Source organism: Leucoraja erinacea, chromosome 18, assembly GCF_028641065.1.
Source record: "Leucoraja erinacea ecotype New England chromosome 18, Leri_hhj_1, whole genome shotgun sequence".
Classification (NCBI taxonomy): Eukaryota; Metazoa; Chordata; class Chondrichthyes; order Rajiformes; family Rajidae; genus Leucoraja; species Leucoraja erinaceus.
In genome coordinates, this window is record NC_073394.1 from 7464355 (window position 1) to 7481152 (window position 16798).

The window sequence follows — 16798 nt, forward strand, 5'->3', positions numbered from 1 at the left end:
CCTCAATGGAAAACTTTGAACTATCTTTAATTATACTTCATTGGACTTTATCTTGCATTAAATGTTAATCTTGCATTAAATGTTGCACCCTTTATCCTTTATCTGTTTATATTGGGGATGGCTTGCTTGTACCAATGCATAGTCTGTTCTTTGACCAGGTAGCATGCAGCAAAAGCTTTTCACTGTACCTCGGTACACGTGACAATAAGAAACTAAACTAAAGTAGATGAAGTCAATGGTGGGGAATCTGGGCCGTGCGATGAACTGGGCTACATCGACAACTCTCTGCACTTCCTTGCAGTCTCGGGCAGAGCTGCTTCCAAAAACCAAGCTGTGAGCTATGGGAAGAGTCGCTGCCAGTGCCTACGGTAAAAGGCTGAACTTCTGAATCCATGCTTGGCCCTATAGGACACAGCCATCGAATATTGTTTCTCCTTCCTATCATGTGTTGAGAGAGCCAAGCTTCGGAGGGCACAGGGCTGTGAACTGTGAAAAACAGAACAGCGGTAAGAAGTCAATAAGTCTGATCACCTGGGGTGTTTGTGTATCCAAAGCACTATCCGTGACAACACTGTCAAAAAAAAAGATTCCTTGAACGTCTGGGTTTTGCTGCAAAAGCTTCTGAGAATATTGATGTCGGCAAGCTTGTTTCAACAGAGATGTTTGAAATTCCAAAACAGTTTTAGCACATAAACTGTCCTTCTGTTGGAAATAAATAATCCCATGGAAACATCAATTTCAGTCCCGAATGTTTAAGTAACTTAAGTAACTTAAGTGGCACAGTGGTGCAGTGGTAGAGTTGCTGCCTCACAGCGCCAGAGACCCAGGTTCGATCCTGACCACGGGTGCTGTCTGTACGGAGTTTGTACGTTCTCCCTGTGACCTGCGTGGATTTTTTCCCCGTGCTCCGGTTTCGTCCCACACTGCAAAGACGTACATGTTTGTAGGTTGATTGGCTTGGTAAAATTATAAATTGTTCCTGGTGTGTGTAGGACAGTGTTAGTGTGTAACATAGAAACTAGGTGCTGGAGGAGGCCATTCGGCCCTTCGAGCCAACACCGCCATTCGTTGTGATCATGGCTGATCGTCCCCTATCAATAACCCGTGCCTGCCTTCTCCCCATATCCCTCGACTCCACTAGCCCCTAGAGCTCTATCTAACTCTCTCTTAAATCCATCCAGTGAAAAAGTTTTTTCTCACCTCAGTCTTAAATGACCTCCCCTTTATTGTAAGACTGTGGCCCCTGGTTCTGGACTCGCCCAACATTGGGAACATTTTTCCTGCATTTAGCTTGTCCAGTCCTTTTATAATTTTATATGTTTCTATAAGATCCCCTCTCATCCTTCAAAACTCCAGTGTAGGACAGGGATTGCTGATCGGCGCAGACTCGGTGGGCAGAAGGGCACGTTTCCACCCTGTATCTCTAAACTAAACTAAACTCTGTAACTATCGGGACCTTTCTTCTGACAGTCAGTCTTTTTAAAACTTTTTTTCCCTATTTAAATGCTCAATTCGATTCTGGACAATGTTAGGTTTATTTAGACGGGATTAAATCCAAACAAATTAATCCACTTTAATCCAAAACAAAATTAGAGTTGATAATTGGAGACTGATTACGATCAACTCTATTAAAGATTATACATTTTGCCCCTGGAAGGCGACTCCGGACTGTCAAAGCTGCCACAGCCAGACATAAAAACAGTTTCATTTGTTCATTCATTCAGAATGTGGAGCAGTGATACAGGATGATCAAGTCCAGATGGTCAGCATTGCAACAAGATTTCACCTTCAAGGATGGATCACTTTAGAGCAACGGTTGCCCCCAGGGGGTGAAGTTTTGCCTACCCAGAGGGTAAAATTGTTGATTCTGGATTTGTACGTATTTTTTCTCATTGACTGACTGTGTTTGGTTCTGGTATACCGGTATCTGTTCATCATTAGTTGTCCATCAATAAATGAAATAACCTTGTTGTGTGCTATTAAAGTTGCCAGGGGTAAACGGGACAAAAAAAGTTGGGAACCCCTGCTTTAGAACATCATGGACAGAAGTGGGCAGATTGTACCATCAAAACCTTTAAGAGTGGCCCAATTTAATTGTTGGTTGTTGTTTTTTGGTGTTATTCTTCATGCAAGAGAAAAATAATGTCCTGACAACGGCTCGTTAATAAGGTCTTTCGGAATAAATCGTTCTAAGGATTTTGTTTCCCTTACTTCTAATTCCGCTATCTATCGTGCCATTGATTCGCTGCACGTTTTGTGGATCATTAATTACTTGTTATTCACAGTGGCACAGCGATAGAGTTGCTGCCTTACAGCACCAGAAACTCAGGTTCGATCCTGACCAAGGGTGCTGTCTGTACGGAGTTCATACCTTCTCCCCGTGACCTGCGTGGGTTTTCTCCAGGTGTTCCAGTTTCTTCCCACACAGGTTTTTAGGCTTTTGTATAATTGTAAATTGTCCCGAGTGCGTAGGATAGTCTAAGTGTGCAGGGATCGCTGTTTCGGCATGAACTCGGTGAGCCGAAGGGCCTGTTTCCACATTGTATCTCTAAACTAAAATAAACTAAATTCAGAGCTTCTCTAACTGATGTAAGAGATTTAAACCATAATTTAGTACGTATATCTTTCTGCTTCGAATCTCTGCTTGGTGGTAGCATTTCTCACTGACGAATTATGCTTTGTAGTTGCTACGATACTATGGTTTAAGATCTGTCGTATGCTATTTACATCGCAGATGAGCTTTGATAAAACTTGAAAGATGGTGCAAACAGATGCTACATTTTATCAATAGGGTGGGTTTGGGGATGCATTTTTTTTTTCACTTCTGCTAAAGGCTGGATGATTCACAACATTAAATAGAATCAGCTTCAATTTGCTGCTCCTGGACTCAAATACAGAGATACAGCATGGAAACAGGCCCTTCAGCCCACTGAGTCCATGCCGGCCATCAAGTACCCATCTATACTAATTCCACACTTATCCCATTTTATCCTTCTCACATTCCCATCAACTTCCCCCAGATTCCCCCACTTTCTCAAAGACTAGGATCACTTTACTGTGACCAATCAACCCACTACATTTTTAGTGGCCAATTAACCGACCAAGCTGCACGCCATTGGGATAGGGAAGGGGACAGGAGAGCCCAGATCTAATTCATGCTGTCGCAGGAAGAACATGCAAACTCCACACAGAGAGTATGAGTGATCAGGATCGAACCTGGGGAAGGCATGGTAGCGCAGCATTAGAGTTGCTGCCTCACAGAGCCAGAGGTACGGGTTTGATCCTGACTATGGGTGCTGTCCTTACGGAGTTTGCACATTCGCCCTGTGACCGCGTGGGTTTTCTCTGGGTGCTCTGGCTTCCTCCCACACTCCAAAGACGTGCAGGTTTGTTGGCCAATTGGCTTCGGTAAAGGTTGTATATTGTCCAAAGTGTGAAGGATAGTGCTCGTTAGTGTATGGGGATCACTGGTTGGCATGGACTCGGTGGGCTGAAGGGCGCTGTATCTCTGAACTAAAAACTAAACTTGGTCGCTGGAATGGCGGCACTTTCTGACGTACTGCTGTACTTGGCAAACCTGCGGCTGAGAAATTTACTGTACTGTAGATGCTTTTTACAAAATTACAATTATGCTATTGGGTCACGCACGGCCATTGTTTACTCATCACTGACTCCACCTTATTTCCAGACTTCATTGTTTGAGAGATTAGTTACTGACATAGGTTTGCAAAATATCAAGGTAATCTCCAGCGAAAAGTCCCAAAAATTCCAGTTCAACCCAACACTGGACTGGTTATGTTGAACTGTTTCCAGTCCTGCTCTCCAAACCTGACTGGCCACATTGCACAGTTTAGTTCATTTCATGTTTATTACCGTTACGTCACCCAAGGTTCAGTGAAAAGCTTTTTTTGTTGTGTGCTATCCAGTCAGCGAAGAGACTACACATAATCACCAACCACAGTGTACTGATATAATAATAATAATAATATATTTTATTGTCATTGCACATAAGCGCAACGAGATTTGGTATGCAGCTTCCATCCGATGTCATAACTTAAATAACTAATAAAATTTAGATTCAGATACCCCGAGAACAGGGTTAGTAAAAAGAACATTACAACAGTAAAATAGTCAAAACAGTTCAAACAGACTAAAGTGCAGATTATAACATTTAATACAAGAAAAAGCCCAGTAAAGTCCGATTAAAGATAGACCCCAAAGGTCTCCAATGGGGTAGATGGTAGGTCAGGACCACTCTCTAGTTAGCAAGAGGATGATCCAGTTGCCTGATAACAGCTGGGAAGAAACTTTTCCTAAATCTGTGCATTTTCAGATCTCCTTCTGTCCCTCTTGCCTAATGGGAGAGGGGAGAAGAGGGAGTGACCGGGGGTGAGCCTTGTGCATGATTGTGCTAGTGGCCTTGCTGGGGTTTAGGCGGAGTCAATGGAAGGGAGGTTGGTGTAGGTGATGGTCTGGGTTATGCCTACAAGTCTCTGCAACCTCTTGTAGGTTTGGATGGAGCTGGTCCCAAGCCAGTGCTGTGACGCATCCTGATAAAAATTCCTTCTACGGTGAATCCGTAGAATAGCACGGAGTGTGGTCCTATGATCGTCACAGAAAAGGAGTAAGGGTGGCCCGTGCGGTATTTTGTCATGTACATCCAGCTTTAGACTTGCACCCACCTACTGTGTACTAAAGCAGATATTTAATCAATTCTGATGTTATCATTGAATACAGAGATATCAAGTCTCCCTCAGCTGTGGCAATGGAAATCCCTTTTTAATATAAATGGGCTGACGTTGCCATGCATAATCCTACATTACAAGAACTGACTGCATTTCCAACGCACTCCAACTGCTATTTAATAGGAAGTCCCTTTCTTTTATGAGAGTAATAGTGAAGTGTTTTATCGTCATGTGTACCGAAACAGAACAATTAAATTCATACATGCAGCAGCATCCCAGGTTTATGAACACTGCACTCAATAGTTATATACGATGAAATATACTGTGAATCAATAATAAACACAAAATGCTGGAGTTACATTTTGGGTCAAGTACCTCCTTCAGACCCGACCTGGCCCCGACCCAAAACGTCACCAATTCCTTCTCGCCAGAGATGCTGCCTGTCCCGCTGAGTTACTGCAGCATTTTGTGTCTATCTTGTGTGTAAACCAGCATCTGCTGTTCCTTCTGCCACACATATACTTGTACGTGTGGCAATAAACTCAACTTAGCTTGGTGGCATAAATGAGTCAATAAATAGGCCTTTCAGGAGCACGTACAAACTCCGTACAGACAGCGCCTGTAATCTGGGTTTCTGGCGCTGTAAGGCAGCAACTCTACCGCTGCGCCACCGTGCCACCCAAGGACAGCAGATTTGCTTCAGAAGGGCATTAACAAAAGATTCAACAATCCAGTGATTGTTATTGCTAACAATATAAATAAGGTTTACTTTTCTTTTTAAAAAGCTTTCTATATTATGAAATTAATTTACATTTCGTCGCTGCCATGGTGAGATTTGAATGCGTGACTCTGACCGATAGTTCAGGCCTTTGGATTAATGGGCTGGTAACTTATCCTTGTGCTATTTTCTTTAATAGAAGACTGCCCATTGAACCATACCAGAAAACAGGGTATAGTCCATGGTCAGGCAAGTGGGTGCTGGATTAGATGTACATCAGGCCCACTTTATCAACTCAAATCTGTCACACTATGGTTTCCTCCATTTTGTTAGTGACTGACGTCACTCGCAGAGTCATAGAGTCATAGAGTGATACTGTGGAAACAGGCCCTTTCGCCAAACTAGCCCAGCATGACCCAGCTACACTCATCCCACCTGCCTCCGTTTGGTCCATATCCCTCCAAACCTGTCCTATCCATGTCTGAAGAAGGGTTTCGGCCCGAAACGTCGCTTATTTCCTTCGCTCCATAGATGCCGCCTCACCCGCTGAGTTTCTCCAGCATTTCTGTCTACTGTCCATGTACCTGTCTAACTGCTTCTTAAATGTTAGGATAATCCCAGCCTCAACTACCTCCTCTGGCAGTTTGATCCATACACCCACCACCCTTTGTGTGAAAAGGTTACTCCTCAGACTCCTATTAAATCTTTTCCCCTTCACCTTAAACCCATGTCCTTTGGCCCTCGATACACTTACTCTGGATAAGAGACTCTGTCCGTCTACCCGATCTATTCCTCTCATGATTTTGTACACCTGTGTAAAATCATCCCTCATCCTCCTGCACTCCAAGGAATAGAGACCCAGCCAACTCAACCTCTCCCTATAGCTCAGTGTCTATATCTCAGTCCCGATAACTCCTTCTTTGTTCCCTCTTTCTGTCCTTTCTTAAACAACATTGTTGAGGAAAGACTGGGACCAAGCTGCTGGAATGAGCCTGAGGTTGCCAGTGTCATCACACATGTGCTCGGACAGCACTTTCATGTAGTTCTGGACTTCCTTACCACTGTAAATAGAAACATAGAAAATAGATGCAGGAGTAGGCCATTCGGGCCTTCGAGCCAGCACTGTCATTCAATATGGCTGATCATCCAAAATCAGTACCCTGTTCCTGCTTGCCCTCCATATCCCTTGATTCCGTTAGCCCTAAGAGCTATATCAAACTCCCTCTTGAATACATCCAATGAATTGGTCTCCACTGCCTTCTGCAGCAGAGAATTCCACAGATTCACAACTCTCTGGGTGAAAAAGTTTTTCCTCATCTAAATGACCTAAATGGCCGACCCCTTATTCTTAAACTGTGACCCCTGGTTCTGGACTCCCCCAACAACAGGACCGTTTTTCCTGCAGCTAGCCTGACCAATCCCTTGATAATTGTATATGTTTCTATAAGTTCCCTCTCATCCTTCTAATTTCCAGTGAATATAAGCCCAGTCAATCCATTCTTTCACCATATAGAATAAACTAAATAAACCATGTGATTTAACCCTACAGCGAGGGTCCGTGATGAACAGCAGCAACATCCTCGACACCACACCACCTTTCAGAATCCAAAAAAACCTTTGTAAAATCATCAAATGCACCAACTAACTCACAATCACCTCTTGTAGAGTGAAGGCCATTTGATTTCTCCAATACGTTCTCCATAGTGAATTTACCCATTTATGTTCTCTGCTGCTGTCAGACAGTTGCCCTCCCGAAAAAAGATTATTTTTCACAAGGCACTGGCAATGGTGCAATTGAGTCAATTACTAGGGTGGTGGGTGTACGGAACGAGCTGCTGGAGGAGGTAGTTGAGGCAAGGACTATGGCAAACATTTAAAAGACATTTGGACTCAATTACTCAACTCACTCAAGAAAAGTCCATGAACATTACACAAACAAAGACCAACTGTCTGTCAAAACAATTTTAACTCAATGTCTGCAGTATGCTATTTGCACTTTTCTATACTGCACCTTTTATTATTGCACCTTAATAACATTCCTTAAAATGTTACTACATTCTGGCACACTGTAAATATTTTAAATAATGTATATTGTCTATGTTATTGGTAGATTGTCTGTCTGTGTTATAAATATTACCTGCACATTTGGAGTATGGGGAAACGCAATTTCAATCCAATTTATTTTAATTGACAATAAAGTTTACTTTGAACTTTGAACAGGTACATGGATAGGATAGGTTTAGAGGGATATGGAGCAAACATGGGCAGGTGGGACTAGTGTAGATGGGGCATCTTGGTCAGCTTGGGCAAGTTGAGATGAAGGTCCTGTTTCCATGCGGTATGATTCTATGACTAATTACTCCATGAAAATTTTAAAAATTCTAAATTAAAATGAGAAAATAAGTGGGATAAAAACAAAAAAATGAAGTTGGCAATTCATCAATCCACAATTCCTTTTGAATGCATTAAATGTCAGACAGAAGGCCTTTGGATGAATGGATTGGCCTGTGCACATGTGTAAGAATAGGAAAAGTTGAGAGGGATATGGGACCAAACGCAGGTAAATGGGACGAGTTTAGATGGGGCATCCTGGTTGGCTTGGACGTGTTGGACCGAAGGGCCTGTTTCCATGCTGTATGACACTCTGACTAGGATATGGTCCAGACCAACCAACAACACCTTTCATTTACTGAAGAACCAATTTTCTTTAGTCCTAGTAGGTCAATAGTCTCAATTCTTGAAATTGCCATTTTTATTTTCATTACTTATATGTGAATTCTCCGGTTGCTATGGTGGGATTTAAGCCCAAGTCTTCAGGCCAATGGTCCAAAAATCTGGGTTTGACTACAATAATACGTTCACTTGAGCCTGAAGAAGGGTCTCGGCCTGAAACGTCACCTATACCTTCTCTCCAGAGATGCTGCCTGACCCGCAGAGTAACTCCAGCATTTTGTGTCTATCTTCGGTATAAACTAGCATCTGCAGTTCCTTCCTACACTTAACTCCATTGCTACTTTATCAGAAGAGATGAGGGAGAAATCTGAGAAAGATGCCAATTAAAAGTAGAAACAACTCAAATAGATTGGGAAGAAACCGTGAAAAACAAATAAAGACGGTTTAATAACAAGAGTTGAGAAAATAAAGTAAAACAACAAAAGACCTGCGATTTTCATTGCACCTTTTCCAACAATGTCAAAAAGCAGCCAGTTAAATAATTGGAAGTGCAGTTGTTGTTATTATAATATCGGAAGTACAAGCTGCCAATTTGTTTACAGCAAGTTCCAAAAAGTAGCAAAGTGATAATTAGTTTTATTTTGCTTGGAGTGATGTGGGCTGGGATACTGTGTAGGAAGGAACTGTAGATGCTGGTTTACACTGAAGATAGACACAAAAAGCTGGAGTACCTCAGCGGGACAGGCAGCATCTCTGGATAGAACGTTTTGGGTCGAGATCCTTCTTCAGTCTCCACCCAAAACGTCACCCATTTGTTCCATCCAGAGTTGCTGCCTGGCCCGCTGAGGTACTTCAGCTTTTTGTGTCTACCTGAGGCTGAGATACTCCTCTGTCAGGGCATGAGGGATAAATCCACTGCTTCTCTTCGAAGACTATATTTTGAAGACTATATTTTGACAGGTACACAGTGTACAGGGGACTTGGTTTTCTGGTGCATGGGAAAGCAATTCTAACAAATGTCTCCTCAAGGCAAATCTCCTTTCTAAAGGTATGTCCGCAGCTTCAGTAAAAAAAAAAAGGACGTACGTTTACAAAGGAGATAAGGAGAAATCCAAACCCATATGTCTTTGGGATGTCCAGATAGTTTTGTGTTTGGTCCCAGGTCTGACAATCTGCTCAGAGGTAAGCCTGCCAGTAAGGGAAGCCTGAATAAGGGTTGTGAGCATATATGGATGATCATTTTCCATCCCCCAATGTCTGGCTATAAACAATTAATTAACTTCATGATCTTTGCATAATGCTTCTTCATTAGATGCAGATACGTTTTGTCCCCACTGGATCCTCAAAGGAGAAGCTTCCCTGAGGTGTCATTCCCAGAATTACCCACCATATACGGGAGAAACCAAAAATGCGTTCATTTTAATTGTTGTCTCTCTATATTTCCCACCCCTATAGGTTCGATAAACCTGTCTTCTTTTTAATGAGCGATAAACCTGCACTTTAAGCATTGGTCTGCATGTACGTGGGTCCCAAAGTCACACCAGCTAACTACAGTACACTTTCCGAAATTTGTGCCAGTTTTGGTTTCAGTAATTGTCCTCCCTAGTGCAACACTATCACTCTTCTCTGTATTGCTCACCATCTGCTGTGTATCTCACCATCCTCTCCCCAGCTCCCTGAAGATTACAGCTATCCTCGTCCATTGCCAAGGTTTGCATCACCCGTAAACTTCGTAACATAGTCCTACACCCAAGTCTGGGTTATTTATAGTGATCGAAGAGAGAACAGACCCAAAACAACACGGGCGCCGGGGTAGAGTTGCTGCCTTACAGAGACAGAGACCCCAAAACAACTACGGGTGCCTTCTGTACGGAGTTTGTACTTTCTCCCCGTGACCTGCGTGGGTTTTCTCCGAGTGCTCCGGTTTCTCCCGCAGACCAAAGACGTGCAGGTTTGTAGGTTAATTAGCTTCGGGGAAATTGTAAATTGTCACGAGTGTGCGGGAATCGCTTGTCGGCGCGGACTAGGGGGGCGGGGGCGAAGGGCCTGTTTCCGCACTGTATCTCTAATCTACACAAACTAAACTAAACCCTTCAGGAACCTCACCAAAAACAAAGCTCGCAATAAATGAAAATCATACCTCCCAATAAATGTTTGCCGCCAGCACTGAGCCAAATCAATAAACGTATCACCATGAGCTTCACAGAATCATCAACATTTGCAGCCGAGGAGCCTGGCCCACGGCAGTCAAAAACGCAGCCACACGGGTTAGTTCATTTACTGCCTGCTGATCTATAGTCTTGTAGGTCGCAGATCTTCAAGTACAGTGGCACGGTGGTGCACAGCGGCAGACGCGCTACCTTACAGCGCCGGAGACCCGGGTTCAATCCTGACTATGGGTGCTGTCTGTACGGAGTTTGTACGTTCCCCCTGTGACCTGCGTAGGTTCTGTCCGGGTGCTCCAGTTTCCGCCCACACTCCAAAGTCCAACAGGTTTGTGGCTTGGTATGATTGTAAATTGTCCCCTAGTGTGTGTAGGATAGTGTTAGGGTACTGGGATCGCTGGTCGACATAGGCTGGGCGGGCAGAAGGGCCTATTTCAGCACTGTATCGCTAAACTAAACTAAATTACTCACCCTGGTTTTTGTTTAAACCTTCATCATTCTTTCAAGCAGCAAGTTGAAGATCCCCATCCCCTAATGTTCACTCAAAATCTTCCCTTTAAGCCTTAATCAAGGGCAGCACAGTGACGCAGCAGGTAGAACTGCTGTCTCACAACGCCACAAACCCGGGTTTGAGCGTTGATTTCGGATGCTGTGGGGGTTCTCCCTGTGACTGCGTGGGTTTTCTCTGGGTGCTCCGGTTTCCTCCCACACTCCAAAGACGTGCAGGTTTGTAGGTTAATTGGCTTCGGTAAAATTGTACATTATCCCCAGTGTGTGTAGGATAGTGTTAGTGTGCTGGGATCGCTGGTCAGCGCAGACTCGGTGGGCAGAGGGGCCTGTTTCTGTGCTGTATCTCTGAAGTCTAAGATCTAATCCCTATGTAGATGAATGGAGATTCCATGACTCAGAGAGGTAGAGAGCCAGTGAAATGCCATCAAGGTGGTTTCTCCTGTATAAGGCCATGTAACCATATAACCATATAACAATTTACAGCACGGAAACAGGCCATCTCGGCCCTTCAAGTCCGTGCCGAACACTTACTCTCACCTAGTCCCATCTACCTGCACTCAGACCATAACCCTCCATTCCTTTCCCGTCCATCTACCTATCCTATATATTTTTAAATGATAAAAACGAACCTGCCTCCACCACTTCCACTGACAATGACAATTAAAATTGAATCTGAATCTGAATCTGAATCTCATTCACACAGCTACCAGTCTCTGAGTAAAGAAGTTCCCCCTCATGTTGCCCCTAAACTTTTGTCCCTTAATTCTCAAGTCATGTCCTCTTGTTTGAATCTTCCCTACTCTCAATGGAAAAAGCTTATCCACGTCAACTCTGTCTATCCCTCTCATAATTTTAAAGACCTCTATCAAGTCCCCCCTTAACCTTCTGCGCTCCAAAGAATAAAGACCTATCTTGTTCAACCTTTCTCTGTAACTTAGGTGCTGAAACCCAGGCAACCTTGTGCCAGTGGGCACAAGATCTCCATCACTGGGCTCTCTCCGTTGGGCAATGTGGGGAAGGAGCAGCAACAGACAGGTTAGCATCTGACACTCACTACAGCCCACACTCACCACAGGTCCAGGCCAGCCAGGGATGTAATTAACTGGGAGTAGCTAAACGGTAGTGGTTCCCTTCTCAACAGTCGGTCACAGCCAGCTCAACTCAGCCTGTTACACTAAGCTGTAATTTGATAAGATACCACTTCAAAGACTCTCGCTGCAAACAGAAGCTAGCAGTGTGGGAGGCAGCATATTGGCATGGTTGGCAGATCAGCTGGCAAACAGCAGGCATTAAAGCGCCCTTACTCCCGTTGGCAAGCTGTGTGACGCGTGGCATGAGATGGAGGTCAGTGCTGGAGCCGCAACTTTTAAAAGACCTGAGGAAGGTGCCAGTGATGTGGTTGCTAAACACACAAATATCCAGAGGAACGTCAACTGTGAACGGGACATAAGGGAGGCAGGAAGGGATAGAGATAGATTTAGCAACTTGGCAAAGATCTGGAAAGTGGAAAATAATGTGGGAAAGTGGGAAATTGTCCACTTTGGCAGTAAAATCAAAAAGCAGATTATTCTCTTCATCATGGTGAGGGTTTAGTTTAGTTTAGTTTAGAGGTACAGTGCAGAAAGAGGCCCACGCCGACATGCGATCCCCGTACACTAACACTCTCCTACACACAGTAGGGACAATTTACACTTAAAGGCTGTCCCACTTGGGCGTCATTTGCGCGTAGTTTACTCGACATTATTTACGTGCGACGTGCGTGTCATGCCACACACGTGATGTGCGCATGGTGCGTGGTGACGTAGGCAGTGACGCGCGGGCGTGCGTGGCGCCCTAGAATTTTGGGATGTACAAAATCTTCGCGCGCCATCTACGTTACGCGTAAATTATGCGCAAGTGGGACATGCCCTTTATATACCAATTAACCTACAAAACTGTACGTCTTTGGAGTGTGGGAGGACACCGGAGAAAACCCACACTGGTCACGGGGAGAATATACAAGCACCGTACAGACAGCGCCCGTAGTCGGGATCGAACCCGGGTATCTTGCGTTAATGTTGTATGTCTAAAGTCTAATGTTTGTTCACTAACACTATCCTACACACACTAGGGACTGTTTACTATTTTACCAAAGCCAATTAACCTACAAACCTGGTCTTCAGAGCGTGGGAAGAAACCAGAGAAAACCCGCGCAGGTCACAGGGAGAACGTACAAACTCTGTACAGACAGCACCCGTAGTCAGGATCAAACCAGGTTCTCTGGCGCTGTGAGGCAGCAACTCTACCGCTGCGCCACCGTGCCGCCCCAGTTATGTGCCTCTGTCTTGTCAGAGGAAGAATATATCACAGACTGGCAATCCTCTCAACGGCTGGAGAAATGACCTTGTCCACAGCCCCACAACAGTTAATAATAACTAACCTGTTGACATTCATTCTTTGCCTAATTTTAGGATTTTTCAGCTTTGACTGTGTGGGTGATCTGCAAATATTAACATAGGAGCTCTCTGGTACACTTTCAATTTGCCAAGAGCAGTAATCAGCTACATTAAAGAAAACCATGGTTACCTAACAAAATATGCATTTTGTTTGTTGGAATGAATCAGAATCAGAAACAGCAATAAGCAGGAACGAACAGAATAAACTGAACACTTCACCTATCTAGTCTAGTCTAGAACTAGGTTTACACTCAGCTTAAGCATCCTTCTACACCTTTTATCAAATGCTCTCAGGGCCTGATGCGCAAACAGGCCCTTCGGCCCACCCAGTGGGAAATTGTAGCTCTTAGGGTTGTCAAGGGATATGGGGAGAAAGCAGTAACGGCGTACTGATTTTGGATGATCAGCCATGATTATATTGAATGGCGGTGCTGGCTCGAAGGGCCGAATGGCCTACAACTGCATCTATTTTCTGTGTCTATGTTTCTATGATTTTTCGACGACCAGCGATCCCTGTACACTAGAACTATCCTGTGCACTGGGGACAATCTACATTTTTTAACTAAAGCAATTTAACCTACAAAGTGCAAGTCTTTGCAGTGTGGGAGGAAACCGGAGCACCCGGAGCAAAACCCACGCCAGTCACAGGGAGATGGTACAAGCTCCGTACAGACAGCACCTGTGGTCAGGATCTAACCTGGGTCCCTGGCGTTGTAAGGCAGCAACTCTACCGCTGCGCCACCGTGCCGCAACTGACTACGGGTGCTGCCTGTAAGGAGTTTGTGTGTCCTCCCTATGACCACGTGGGTTTTCTTCGGGTGCTCTGGTTTCCTCCCACGCTCCAAAAAGGTGCGGGTTTTTGCAGGTTGATATGATATGATATGATATGATATATGATATGCCATTTATTGTCACTATACATGTAATTGTAACTGAGGTTAATTGGTTTCTGTAAACTGTAAATCGTCCCTAGTGCGTGGGATGATGTCAGTGTACGAGGTGATCGCTGGTCGGCGCGGACTCGGTGGGCTTGTATCTCTAAAGTCTAATGATACGGCTCATCCTTTCATACTGAGGGAGTACATAGCGACTCCCCTTGCCTTCCCACATCCCCCCACCCCCAGCTCAGACAGCAGGAGCTGTCACAAATTATGAAGACCAAGCCGCATCTGTGGGAAGAAAACCAGAGCAAATATTTTGGTTAATATTTCAACCTGAAACGTTAACTCTGTTTCCCCTCCCACCGCTGTGGCCTGACCTGCTGAGTAACTCCAGCATTTTCTGTTTATCTTTTATATTTCCAGTCTGTGCGGCTACATTTTCACAAACTCAGAAGACCCAGGTTCAAGTCGTACTCCAGCAAGTGAGGCTGAAATAACGCGACACCTCATTTGGACTACGCAGTTGCAGCATCGGACCAGTACACAAATAAAAACATTTCTTCCATCGAACGTGTCCAAAGACGGGCAGCTCGATTTGTTACAAACACCAATGGGAGAGAAGCGAGTGTCACCAAACTTCTGAATTCTCTGGGGTGGAACCCTCTCCAAGACAGACGTGAAGCTCACCGTTTGACCTGTTTTTACAAAATGTTAAATGGTCAGCTCGACATAGACTACAGGACCGACACCAAACCCAAACCAATTAGGAGCAGACGAGGGCATTCGATCCAATTTGTGATCCCGGCTACAAAGACAGATGTGTACAGCAATTCGTTCTTCCCCCGCACAATTAAAGCATGGAATAATCTCCACCCTACTATAGTTACCCAACCAGATGCAACTAAATTTAAAGTAGCTCTTTCTTCCCAATAACCCTTTCGGGCTTAAGTCCTCCCTCCACCACCTCCAGTTTAAATTCCATTTGGAATATTTTGGAGGACCAAGAAACCAGGAACCAAGAACAAGACACCTCACGTGACACCATGGGAAAGCTGCACTGTTAGCAGGTGCCTGCTCTCAAATTAAATATTAAGCCAAGCCCACTCTGAAGGGTGCAAAGGTCACAACATACAGCAGCCAGCAACTCATAGAGTCATACAGTGTGGAAACAGACCCAGCTTGCCCACACCGACCAACATGTCCCATCTACACTAGTCACACCTACCACCATTTAGCCCATATCCCTCAAAACCTGTCCTATCTATGTACCTGTCTAAATGTTTTTTTAAACTTTGCAATAGTCCCAGACTCAACTTCCTCCTCTGGCAGCTCGTTCCATACACCCACCACCCTTTGTGTGAAAAAGTTACCCCTTGGATTCATATTAAATCTTTCCTCCTTCCCCTTAAACCTATGTCCTCTGGTTCTCGATTAACCTACTCTGGGCAAGAGACTCTGTGTCTACCCAATCAATTCTTTCCATGATTTTATATTCATCTAAACGATCACCTCATATTTTGCTTGGGCAGTTTACAAACCAGGGACATGGATATTGATTTCTCTAATTTCAAGTATTCCTTGCATCCCCTCCCTCTCCGTCTCTCCCCCCTACCCTAGTCGGCTGACTAGTTTCATTGTTGTCCTGCTTAGTTTCACTGCTCGTTGCCCCCTCGTTATCACATTTTCCACAGCCAACAATGGACCATTGTGGGCTCCGCCGTTTCTTGATTATTGCGGCTGGCTTCGATTTGTACTTTTCATACATTTGTTCTTTGCATCTTTTCATATCTCTAACTTCCCTCTCCCCTGACTCTCAGTCTGAAGAAGGGTCTCGACCCAAAACGTCACACCTTCCTTCTCTCTGGAGATGGCGCCTGTCCCGCTGAGAAATGTGATGGTATTTTGCTGCCTATTGTCGATAAATAACCCCTTCGGTTTTCCCTCGAACCTCTCGATGCTGAAACTAACCTTGCCCACTCACGTGTTCCGTGCTCTGGAGGTCACTGCCCTACCTTTTAATCAGTAGTCGTCTCTTGACAATAAGTGACTTAAGAACACAAGAATTCAACCAACAGTTTTGGGAAGTAAATGATTAACGCACAACTCAAGGATGACCTAACAGCTCATTAACGCACTCACAAAACAGCGGTCTATCAGTGAAGTTCAACTGGCTGGGTTCAGACAAAGGGGAAACTGTGTGTAATCACTTATATCATAGAGTGACCCTGGTGCGTTTCTCTGGCACACTGCACGTACCTGAAGGAACAAGGTCATAATGTTATGCACAGGGGTGGAAACTGAATGCTGGGGTAACTTGGCGGGACAGGCAGCATCTCTGGGTAGAAGGAATGGGCAACATTTCGGCTCGAGACCCTTCTTCGGACTGCATCCGTTCAAAAAGGTTTAACGTAGCAACAGTAACAGCACGGACGGTATGGAAGCTCCCGGTGAGTGCCGCAGAGCAACATAAGAGAGGTCCTGGAGCCATACAAGAGCAGGCAGGCAGGCAGGCAGCCGAGGATGGTTCAGCAGTGGGTGCTGGACATCGGACAAGGTCACACCACCGAGAAAACAAAGAGGGAAGGAGGAGGGAGCGTTGGGGACCACATTGAACACTTTGTACCCGTGTTGGAGCCCAATACGTGGCGACTCTTCGCCTACTTTCTATGTAGTTTAGTTTAGAGATACAGCGTGGAAACAGGCTCTTTGGCCCACCGAGTCCGCGCCGACC